We start from the raw sequence: 11,032 nt of genomic DNA, 5'->3' as shown, positions 1-11,032 counted from the left end.
TACGTGGTTGGCTTGATTCTTGTATATTTTGTACATTTAACCCATGCTGCTTTTTTTTTTACAGTCCATGGCATCCCCTTCTCTTCAAGAGTTAACACTCTTAAAAATAATGGAGATGGCTCTAACAGAGATTTTTAAAAAGTTAACTCTGCTGATCAAGCTAGAAATGCAAGGCTACCTAGAAATGCTGATCAAGAAAGTGCAGAGGAATTAGACGAAGCAAAAAGGTGCACCTTTGATGGAATGCAACTCTTGTCCAACTTGGGGCAATCCAGGGGAGTTCTTGAGCTAGCAGACATTGACATACTGGAGAGATGGTACTCCCTCAGGTCATTGGATATTGGAGGACGTTAGAGATCATATCTAAAGAAGATAAGCAGATGTTTCGTATTCTGGCGGATGAGATTATGGCCTGCTACAAGCCACAACAGTGATTTTAATGTTTTTTTTTGTCATGGACTATTTGAAAGGATCCATTATGCTATGCTACATTATGACAATGTTCTGTTATTAACTGAACTATGCTTATGTTGTTGTGTTCTTGACTCCTTCTATTGAAATCAAGGGTTTTTTTTGTTATTGACTCCATTATGGTGTAAATGCTCGTGTATGGTTATAAGCCTTTTGTAGGACTCTATCCCTCTAGCCCCCTGTCTAAATTTCTCAGTCTCTTTCTCACTCAAACTATCTTTCTCTCTTTGACTTTCTCTCTCTCCAAGCATATCTCTCTCCCCCTATCTTACTTCATGACTTGCTTTCTAGCTCTATGGCAAAGCTTGTTTTTCAAGTAAACATATAAGCTCCATTGCTTGTTTACTTATAGAAAAATTACTTAGTGTGTATATGTGAAGCTTCCTAACTTCCTGGCCTTATGACTAAACATGCTCTAATTCTAAAATGAGAAGCTTCATAGCTATTCTTACTTTATGGCATGCTTACTTTATGTGTATTCCTTATAAAATTTTGCTTGTGCTTAAACTTTAGGGATTGACAAGGTTATGGAGGACTAGGTGAGAGAATGCTTAACCTAAGAGTAATCAGTGATAAAAGAAAGTTGAAACTAATTGAATGTTTTTTTTTTGCTTTGCCTAAAACTTTGATTTCTTCTCTCCTCTTACTTTGTCTTTCTCTCTTAAACTATTTTTCTCGCTCTCTGACTCTCTCCCTCCAAACATATCTCTCTCTTCCTCTCTCCTCTCTGAAAGGAGGGGCATCATGGTCATGTGTTGAAAAAGCTCTATATTTTTATTGATTTGTTGAAAAAGCTCTAAATGAAAATCTCCCTAAATAATTACACTAAGCTTGTGCCCTTTAGGTTTTGAGGTTGGACCAACTAAATCGTTGACTTCTTTTAGCCCAGTAGTAACTTTGTGCTCATTCTCACATGATGCTTGCTCATCCCTAACTCTGAATTCTTTGTTCTCACCCTCTACAAACCTAAATGCTGCAATTGTTGTTTGCTGATTTCTTGGGCAGCAAAACATCTTCTTTTGAGTGCACATCCCTTGAGGGGGGCAGCAGAATGTCAAGCTTTCTCTTCTTCTTCTTCCTCTTTGCTAGTTGGTGCAAGGTCACATCCCGGTGAAGTTTATTTAACTACAAGAACAAGAAAATATAAGTGGCTAGCACTAGGGACAATGGTTAGGTCTTTAGGTCTTTTCAGATGACTCATAAATAATGCTCACCTTGATTATCAGAACTCTTCTTTTTTGGTGTCCTAGAACGTGTCACATGGTTAGTACAATCTTGCCTGTTTGAAGAGCTTCCTTCTTACCTCATGGTTGACAGAGCTGAACATATAGCTCACCTTGATCATCACAACCCTTCCTCTTTGGTATCCTAGAACGAGTAACGCGATTAGTACATGCTTGCCTCGGTTCTGCGCTTGTAGTGTGATTGTGCCCACTTAGAGAGCTTCTTCCATCATAGCTGGGTGATAGCTCTCCTACACTCAACTTAGTTCTCGAAGTGGTGCTCTTTTGTCGCCCTCCCCTTCTTCCAAGCCAACAATGATAACACTTATTGAATCAATAGTGTGGTCTCATCATGTGAAAGCATGATGATGGAGATCGAAAAACACTCACCAGGCGTTCTTCCCACACGAGAAATTTGCTCTCGGGTTTCCTCTGCATCCGAAAAATGAAGCCTATGCTCCACAACCTCACTCAGATCAATATGTTCATGTCTTACTTCTGCCCCTCCTTGCCTACTAAAAGACGGTGCTAAAGTGTAGCCTTCAAATTTTAAAATTCATTGGTAGTAGCACATCTTTCAAATGATTAGAAGAAGACATGCACAAATGTCTTTAACACATGGTAATTCATCTATCAATTTCGAGGTTGCGAGCAAAGCATGTGATTTGCACCTCTAAGGGTTTTTTACCATAGGTTTCCAACCGATTGATAATCATATAATAGGTTGTAAGGGTTTGCAACCCATTGGTTAAAACTAGTTTATAAGTTGATAACCAGTTATATAAACATCGGTTGTTAACTTCTAAACTGATTTAAACCAGATCTATAAATTGGGCCACTTTAATGATTTTTAACCCTTTTTTTCTAACCCCTTTGAAACCAGTTTATGGGTTGGAAGGGTTTATACCACTGGTTTGATAACCAGTTTATAAATTGAGAGCATGACAAATGGAAACTGACCTCCAACTTGTTAACAACCGGTTTATAGATTGAGAGTATGACAAATGGCAACTAGTTGACAACAAGTTTATAAGAGAATGGGCACTTGAAAGGGTTTTGGACTATAATTGATTTCAGTCTGCTGACAACTAGTTTATATGTTTGGAGCATAACAAATGGTTTTCAATCACTAGATTGACACCCACTGTAATAGCTTGGAAGCACTGCAAATGGTTTTCAATTGGTTTCCAACGGGCTAGCATATAGCAAGTGCATAAAGGTGAAATTAACAAGTGCCTAGCACTGCTTAATGCTGCATATACAAGCTTTACGGAGGCTTTATGCATAAAGGCTTTACGCATAGCCTTTATGCCTAGAGCTTGTGCATGAAAGCTTTATGCATAATAAAGCCTGCATAAAGCCTTTACGCATAGCTATTTATGAATGTTTTATGCTTTGAGCAATTGACTCTTATGCACGAATGTTTTCTTAGATATATGTATAGGCAATGCATAGCTTAATGCATAGAACTCTTTTTGCATTAAGAACCTATTCATAAGGCTCTATGCATAGAGCCTTATGCATAGAGTATGCATAGCTTAAATCCTTATGCATAAAGTGTCCTTTATGAATGCATGAAGGCATTTATGCATAGAGATTCAAGCCTTACACGTAGGGATTTACGCTTATGCATAAAGCCTTTAATTCATTATGTAAATGAGTGCTATTTTGATTCCTTAGTCTAATCATATTTTTATTCCTTACTCTAATTATTTTGATTCCTTAGTCTAATCATATTTTTATTCCTTACGCTTATGCATAAAGCCTTTAATTCATTATGTAAATGAGTGCTATTTTGATTCCTTAGTCTAATCATATTTTTATTCCTTACTCTAATTATTATGTAGGCAATCATGGGTGATCCTCCTTGATCTTTTGTGTCGATCGACCCTTCTCATGATGTAGATGTCACGAACCTACTCAACATCATCAACCAATGTTATGGGCAACAAGCATGCATACAGTTTTCACATACACAGGTATGTTTTATGACCCCTTTTTTTCACATACACGGTATTTAGTCTTTGTATATTTTATGCCCCCTTTATGCATTTGGTAAGTCCATTCATGCATCCTTTTATGTAGGCCAACATACCATTAGGCTAGTCTACTCCATATGGACAGTCTACTCCATATGGACAGTCTACTCCATTGATAAGCCCAGGGCCAAGTGGTGCAAGCCCATCACGCTATGGTTATGATAAGCCTACACTACAAACATCAACTAGACCCACCCCCCTCTCCCTCAAGTCCATCTTCACCACACCACAACGTCGTAGGGAGTCTAGGGGGTCTACTAGAAGTAGTACAAGGGGGAGAGCGGAGTGCTTTTGCTTTGGGAAAAGTAGCATTAAGTCTTTCGAGAAATCTCCCCAACGGGGGGGTTCATTATTCGCTCATTTTGTTGCAAGCTACCATAGAATATAGATGCTATTGGGATGCTCATGAGATGAGTAATGAATGGTAGAGGGAAGCAAGTTATCAATAGAATGTACTTTTAAACTTGGATTTCACAAACTCGTTTAAGAATTGGAAAGCACATATGATCTATCAAAACAATACGTTCTTTATGTGCTCAAAACTAAGTTTCATGTTCCATTCCTCACCTTCTCAGATGATTGGATGAAGAAGACGATAAAGCTTCTCCTCTCCTAATAAGAGTGAAAACATTAAGAGAACGAACAAGAACAACGCGGAGAAGCCATGTGTTTTCTTGGAAGAGGAGTGGAGGTACGCGTGGAGTTTTGTGAGGAAGCATCCAGTTGATTTTCAACAATAAATGGGAAAGTGCTTCAAGACTATGAAATTAATGACAATCGCACTTTAGCTCGGGAGGAAAATCCTCATTTATTGCTTACTTTGTAAGTGTCAATTTTACTACTATGCTTTATTTAATCTAATTTTATTTTAAACTATGTTGTTCGCTTTAATCTAATCGTATCGTTTTTAATTAAATTTTTAGAGGGAGATTGTTGGGTGTGACACAACAAAAGAAGAGTATGATTATGGGTATAAAGTCCCCTCATCCGCAATTGTGGGCTTGGATGCGTACGCAAGGTCACTACAATAGAAAGAGGGGGTAGCGGCATTTATAGCATGGCTTTTATAAAGGGAATTGAAAAAGTGTCAGGGGGTGTAAGTGACGCTATACTTAGCTCATGCGCTAAGAACAATTTTTTTTTGGATAGATTGGGGTATTATCCCCAATCTGCCCCATTATGTGTATGAAACCTATTATGCGTATAACATACATATCTATTGGAGGACTTGAAAATATATCTATTATGTGTATACTCTACTTATGCATAAGCTTATGCATTGAGCTTTAATACATAACCTTAAAACTTGCATTAGGCTCTATGCATAAAGCCTAAACGCATTGAGTTTTAGTACATAAGCTTAAAGCATACATTAGCTTCAAGATTTATGCATAAGCTTAAAGCATGCATTAAGCTCTATGCATAAGCTTTAAACTAAAATCTTTATGTGTGAATTAGCTCTATGCTTTATGCACTAAGCTTAGGCATAAGATTAATGTATATAAAATTAATCATATGAAATTGAAACCCTGGCACCCAAGGGTGCAATAAATATAAATGAAAAGAATAAGAGCATTGGAGTTTACATGATGCTCGGGGTACTCGAGTCACCATATGTAGATAGGACGTAGATCTTTTTCACCTAAATAACATAAGAGAACAACGTAAAAAACATAATGCATGCTTAAAGCTTAAATAACATAAGAGTATGCTTAAAGCTTAAATAACATAACATCGTTAAATGTATGCTTTAAGCATACATATAGCTCTGTGCATAATCTAAGCATGTATTAAGATCTATGCATAATATTTAAGCATGCATAAGGCTTTATGCATAAGATTATGCATGAAGCTTAAGCATAAGCTTTATGCACTAAGCTAAACCTGAACCCGGCAGCCACCAAGGGTGCAATAAACATAGAGCTTGCATTAACAATTACAAGAAAAATAGGGCTTACCTCTATTTTGTCAAGTCGAAGGAGCGACTTACAAAAAATAAAATTAAAAAAAGTAATTAGCAACACATTTAATGAACTCTACCTACCTAAGCGCTATGCAGCTTGAAGCTAAATGCATTAAGCTCTATGCATAAAGCTTTATGGATAAGCTTAAAGCATGCTTTATGCTCTATGCATAAAGCTTTATGCATAAGCTTAAAGCATGCTTTCAGCTCTATGCATAGAGCTTAATGCATTAAGCTTAAAGCCTGCATAGAGCTTATGCATGAATCTTAAAGCATGCTTAAAGCTTATGCATTAAGCTTTATGCAAGCTTAGAGCTTATGCATTAAGCTTTATGCATAAGCTTAAAGCATGCATAAGCTTTAAGCATGCATTAAGCGTTATGCATAGAGCTCTATTCATGCTTTAAGCTCTATGCATAAAGATTTATGGATTTAAGCACTGAGCTAAACCTAAACCCGACACCCAAGGGTGAAATAAACATAGAGATTGCATTAACAAATATAAACAAAAGTAGGCAAGTAGGCTTACCTCTTTATTGTCAAGTGAAAGGAGAGGATTAATGCAACACCTATAAAATATCAAACTTAAAAAAGTGATTAGTAACACATCTAATGAACTCTACCTACAAAAAATAAGAGATATAGAAAAGACTAAAACATATTAATCATGCTCACAAAGAGGAGAAAGAGAAGAAGCTAAAATAAGGTTAGTACTTTTAACTTTAACCCTAATCTCATTATGTGCTCTATTAATCATTAGGATTAAGCATAAGACAAGAATACCTTCATTAGGTCACCCCATAGCCATGTAGTGATGAATAAGGAGAAAGGAAAAGAGGAAGAGGAAGGAAGTACAAATGCATGGGATCGAGGTAGATTGATGGAGTAGATGGACCTGGTGTAGTGCTTCAAAGAAAGGAGTGGAGGAAATATTTTGGGGAGACAAGAACTGTGTTGGGGATGCCACGCAGTTTTGAAAATTTATTTTTTGAGCGCCACCTATAAGCGATGCTATAAGCGTTGCTGTGCGTCGCTTATATATAAATGATGCGCAAAGGCAGTTATAGTGGAATAACGTAAAACGCCGTAAATAAGTGCCACTATCGCTTGCTTTTTGTGGTAGTGGGTTTGCATTTGAATTGGTCCATTTTGGAGTCTCAAGTTGACGAGGTAACTAACACGTAAGCCCTTCTCTTATCTATATGTTGTCTTTTAGTACTTTATAGCTACCTTACTCTTGTTTGCATGCATGTAGGATATAGAAGAAGAGGAAGAGGAAGATCCATACTATGAACATGAAGTAGGCTATGGAGTCATCACATAGAGTTTTTTTCTACAGACACAGTAAAACTTCAAAAGATACAAGTGAACAAAATTTAATTTATATTGCTCGATTGTCTGTAGGCAACAAGCACTCATGGAATGGTGGTAGTCCTAGTGAGGGAAGTCTCATCAATGGGGTAAGGCATTTGGCCATATACAAAATACCCCAGCTTTTTTTAAACAAGTTTTGGAATTGATGCTCTTAGCAACGAAAATAGCATGGAAATTTTTCTGCTCAGCACAGACAGCGATATTTCGTTGCTATTTTTGCTGCCCTAAGCAAGCAATCCCATTACAATGAAAATAGCATTTCTAACAGCAAAATAGGCCCAGCATCTCCGTGTCCTTGTAGTTATAAAAGCACTGGTATTTTTGCAGTTAGGCCCTCGTTCTATTGTAGTGTTAGATTTACTTGTAATTACAAATGAAGATGAATAAATGTAGGATAACAGCTTGTTTAGTAAAAGTGCTTTTTATGAGCATTGTCGTCATGATTTACCAAAGCATATGCACATATCATGTGTGCCCTTCAGGTATCTCATGACACCTTTCACTGCTTCCCAATGCTTCTTGCCAGGTTTGGCCATGTATCTAGAAACCACTCCCACTGCAAATGCAATGTCCGGCCTAGTAGCAACCATGGCATACATGAGACTGCCAACAAGCTGAAGCATACGGAATCTTGGCCATATCAGCCCTGTCACTATCCGACTGTGGGCTCTATCCATAGCACTGAGTTTCACATATGGAGGCAAAGGAGTACTAGTCTTCTTCCCCCCGTCCATATTGAACCTCTGCAAAACTTTGCCAATGTATTCCTTCTGAGACAAATACAACACATGCTGATTTCTGTCCTGAAGTATTCGCATACCCAAAATGTGATTTGCATCACCCAAATCCTTCATATCAAAGGTCTGATGCAGCCTCTTCTTCAAGGCATCCATCTCTTTACAAGATTTCCCGGCAATCAACATATCATCAACATACAAGATGAGGATCAATAGATTGCCATCCAAAGCTTTCTTGGTGTATAAGCAGTGATCTATGTCACTCCTCCTGAAACCTGGGATTTCATGAATGTATCAAATTTATGATACCATTCCCTTGGTGCCTGTTTGAGCCCATAAAGACTCTTTTTCAGCTTGCATACAAGCTTCTCCTTTCCATTCACTGCATAACCCTCTGGCTGTTGCATATATATCTCCTCATGGAGATCACCGTGAAGAAAAGCAGTCTTCACATCCATCTGAATCAAATCCAGATCATCTTGAGCAACCAAAGCTAATATAGCTCTAAGTGTGGTCATTTTGACCACTGGAGAGAAGATCTCATCAAAGTCCACACCATATTCCTACTTGAAGCCCTTAGCCACTAACCTGGCTTTGTATCTTGGCTTTGCATTTGGTGCAACTTTGAGCCTGTAAACCCACTTGCATGGCAAAACCTTCTTGCCTATAGGCAAATGCACCAACTTCCATGTTCCATTTTTGTGCAGAGAATCCATCTCTGACTTCATAGCACGCTCCCAAAGAGCCTTGTCTGCCCTCTGTAAAGCTCCTTGTAACATGAGGGCTCCCCACAGCCAGTGAGAGCATCAAGTAGTCAACCCATTGAACAAACCTATCAGGGGCTCTGGAGGGTCTTGTGGACCTCCGTACCCAATGACCATCATTTGCAGGTTGCTCCTGCATATCACCTATTGGTGGCTCCTGTTCCATGCCATAAGGTTGAAAAATCATGCCCGGTATCTCCTCTAACTGTGGGATATCCATAGGGATATCTTTTGCCATCTCCTCTAACTGTGGGATATCTTCTAGCATCTCTGGCTGTCCATTTGGACCATTTTCAGCACCATTTAAGGGCTGGTTTTGCTGCTGTAATGGCTGATTTACAGCCCTTGGTTGTTGTCCATGATGTCCATCATCATCAAAGATGATTCTGCCAGGCTCCTGTTGGCCTTGCAGGCTCCTTATACATGCATGTTTCATAAAAAATGACATCATTGCTGCGTATAATCTTTCTATTCACTGGATCCCAAAGTCTATACCCCATTTCACCTCTGTCACCATATCCTAGGAATATGCATTTGTGAGACTTAGGATCAAGTTTGGTGCGTATTTCCCTGCGTATGTGCACGTACACAACGCAACCAAACACTCTCAAGTGCTTGTATGACGGAGGCTTCCCTGTCCATACTTCCTCTGGCACTTTCCCACCAAGCGTCGTGTTAGGTGACCTGTTTATAAGATGAACGGCTGTCATAACAGCTTCAGCCCAAAAACCATGAGGTAATGCAGTATGTGACAACATAGAACGGACCTTCTCTTGAATGGTCCTGTTCATCCTCTCTGCTGTCCCATTTTGTGGAGGATCATAAGGAGTAGAGAGCTCTCTCTTGATGCCTTTAGCATCACAAAAGTCCTGAAACTGTTTGGACATATACTCTCCACCATTGTCGGAACGCAAAGCCTTCAGTGTTTTGCCAGTTTGATTCTCAACAAAGGACACAAAATATTTTGCCCCTCCCAAAGAAAGCTGAGGCATCTCACATACATCTGTATGCACAAGCTCTAACTGAGCATCTTTCTGTCCAAGAGCTTTCTTGTGGGGGCACTGGAGTTGCCTACTATATATACAATGCTCACAAAACTGAAAACTTGAAAACTTTAGAGAAGGCAAGTAACCCAAACAAGACAATTGCTCCATTCCTTTGACACTCATGTGTCCCAACCGGCTATGCCACATAGAGATTTTCGGCAGCTCGGTTGCATTTACATTAGCATGGTGACAAACACCTGCATGCATGAAGTAAAGAGTGTCCACCTTAGAGCCTCTGGCAACAACCAGTGAGCCCTTACTAATCTTCCACTTTCCACGACCAAATGTGGTAACATAATCAGCATCATCAAGCTGTCCAGTAGAAAGCAGGTTCTTCTTGATCTCAGGCACATGCCTGACATCATGGAGCATAAGCTATGAGCCATCTGAAAACACAAGCCTCACATCACCTCTGCCAAGAATCTTGCATGCATGGTTGTCACACCCAAATAAACTACTCCTTCATTGCCAGCAATATACTTGACAAACAAGTCTCTGCAACCTGTGACATGAAAGGAGGCACCTGAATCAATGATCCATGAGTGCATACCATGACCATCTCCTGCAAGAAGTGAATGGGCATCAAGTGAAGACGTGAATAGGACCTCATCCTCACTGTCACCTGCATGTGACACATTGACTTCTTTAATCTTGACTCCACTTTTGCCCTTTGGCTTTGCATCTTTGGTTTCATCTTGTCTTTGTCTTTTCCTTTGCCCTTTTCCTTTTGATCATTCTTCCATTTGTAGCATTGCTTTCTGAAGTGTCCCTTCTTGCCACAATAATGGCATTCCAAGTCCTTTTTGGAGCGGGACTTGCTCCTTCCCCGTTCTTGGCTTTTACCCCTTTGCTGGGATCTCCCACGTGCATTCATTGCATTGGACTTTCCAACAGAATTGTTCTTCCTGTTCATCTCTTCTTGAAGAAGAGCACCCTCCACATCTGCATATGACAGCATAGCATTCGAATTACTAGTGGCTGTCCTGAATGTATCCCAACTCTCTGGTAAAGTGCATAAGAGAAAGGTGGCTTTGAACTCATCGTCCATTGCCAACTTTTGATTGATAACCTGGCTGACAACACCATTAAAGTCATTTAGATGGGCTGCCATAGACGCCCCTTCCTTCATTTGAAGACCTATGAGTTTCTTCAACCAATTTACTTTGCTTGAGGCACTTTGCTGGGCATACAAGTCCTGCAATCTTTGCCACATTCCCCAAGCTTTCTCTTCACGAATGCTGAAAAGTAAAGAGTCTGACACCAGCTCATCCATATCTTCCCATTCTTCAGCAGTAAGAGAAGCGGGCTGTATACCCCTTTCTTTGATGGGCTTGTGCTGCTTCTTCTGGAGCAACACATTATAGCACTGGGTTTGCCAAATGTCATAGTTATGTGAGCCTTCAAGCTTCTTGATG

Source organism: Cibotium barometz, chromosome 19 (assembly GCF_041138505.1).
Source record: "Cibotium barometz isolate CiBa-2024 chromosome 19, ASM4113850v1, whole genome shotgun sequence".
In the NCBI taxonomy this organism is placed as follows: Eukaryota; Viridiplantae; Streptophyta; class Polypodiopsida; order Cyatheales; family Cibotiaceae; genus Cibotium; species Cibotium barometz.
This window is presented reverse-complemented; position numbering follows the sequence as displayed.